This window comes from Gossypium arboreum, chromosome 5 (assembly GCF_025698485.1).
Source record: "Gossypium arboreum isolate Shixiya-1 chromosome 5, ASM2569848v2, whole genome shotgun sequence".
Lineage (NCBI taxonomy): Eukaryota > Viridiplantae > Streptophyta > Magnoliopsida > Malvales > Malvaceae > Gossypium > Gossypium arboreum.
The window spans coordinates 48,504,426-48,506,041 of record NC_069074.1 but is presented as its reverse complement, the minus strand read 5'-3'; the positions used below and the strand labels follow the sequence as shown (position 1 = coordinate 48,506,041).

General features: G+C 37.7%; 1 non-coding gene across 1 annotated transcript; it reads left to right on the top strand.

Moving 5' to 3' along the window:
• The first annotated feature begins 1,262 nt into the window (after nt 1-1,262).
• Nucleotides 1,263-1,369, top strand: LOC128293665 (small nucleolar RNA R71). Its single transcript, XR_008283843.1, has one exon. It is a non-coding gene; the product is annotated as a small nucleolar RNA R71 (small nucleolar RNA).
• The last annotated feature ends 247 nt before the right edge of the window (nt 1,370-1,616 follow it).

The following is a 1,616-nucleotide window of genomic DNA, read 5'->3' as shown; positions in this document are numbered from 1 at the left end:
GATATTTAACAAATCTATCAGCTAATTGAATAATCATCGTAGTGGGTTTAGGTTCCCCAAGACCAAGTTGTTTAAACATTTTATATGGCATGAAATTAATGCTAGCGCCTAAATCAGCTAGTACGTTATCAACATTCAAACTACCAATTAAGTAGGGAATAGTAAAACTTCCTGGATCTTTCAGTTTGATTGGCAGTTTATTTTGGAGTATGGTTGAGCACTCCTCATTAAGTTCCACTGTAGATAGGTCTTCAAACTTCCTTTTGTTTGTTACAAGCTCCTTTAAAAAATTTGCATATGTAGGCATCTGTGATATAGCTTCAACAAAAGGTAAGTTAATATGCAGTTGTTTAAATAGTTCAAGAAATTTACCAAATTGTGCATCCATGCGGTCTTTCTTCAAATTTGCTGGATATAGGATTGGTGGTTTATATACCTTTAGCATTGGATTGTCATTGTTTTTGGGTTTTACCTCCTCTCCTTTGTTTCTGTCAACTTCTTGTGGCGGCTTCTCTTCAGATTCAGCTAACACTTTCCCACTCCTTAGAGTAACTGTTTTTACATGCTCTTTTGGATTGGGTTCGGTGTTACTAGGTAGACTTCCTAGTGGTCTTTCTGAAATCATCTTAGCCAGCTGCCCAATTTGATTTTCGAGTCCTTGGATTGACGCTTGCTAATTTTTAAGTACAGTTTCAATTTTCTGAAAACGGTCTTCCGCTACTAAAATAAATTTTGACATCATCTCCTTAAGGTTCGGCTTTTTCTCTTGTTGGAAGCCTGGAGGGGGTGGTGGTCTCTGATTCCCTTGGCCTCCCCATGAGAAATTTGGGTGGTTACTCCATCCTACATTGTAAGTGTTACTATAAGGATAATTTTGAGGTCAAGGATTATTACCCATTTAATTTAATTTCTCATTTTGTGGCCATAAGGTGGGTATTCTGAATTGCTCATTCCTCCTCCACTTGCATTGCATTACTAGGTGAACCTGTGAAGAACCAAGTAAACCATCAATTTTTCTATTCAAAAGTTCTACCTGAGTAGAGAGCATGGTGACCGAATTGACGTTAAAAGTGTCAGCTGCTTTTGTTGGCTTTGTCCTTATGGCTTGCCACTGATAATTATTCAGTGATATCTCTTCTTTAAATTCATAAGCCTCCTCAGGTGTCTTATTATTGATAGTCCCACTAGCAGCAGCATCAATCATCTGTCTAGTCGAAGGATTCAGTTCATTGTGAAAAGTTTGAACCTATAGCCAGAGTGGTAACCCATGGTGAGGGCACCTTCTCAAAAGATCCTTGTATCTCTCCCATGCATCATAGAGTGTTTCTAAATCCATCTTTACAAAAGAAGAGATATCATTCCTTAATTTAGTCATTTTAGCCGGCGAAAAATATTTAAGTAAGAATTTTTTGGTCATTTGTTCCCAAGTAGTGATTGACCCTCATGGTAACGAGTTCAACCACTATTTAGCTTTGTTCCTAAACGAAAAGGGAAATAACCGAAGGCGAATGGCATCATCAGAAATGCCATTGATCTTAAAAGTGTTGCAAAACTCCAGAAAATTCACCGAATGAGTATTTGGATCCTCATCCTGCAAACCATCAAATTGAACAAAC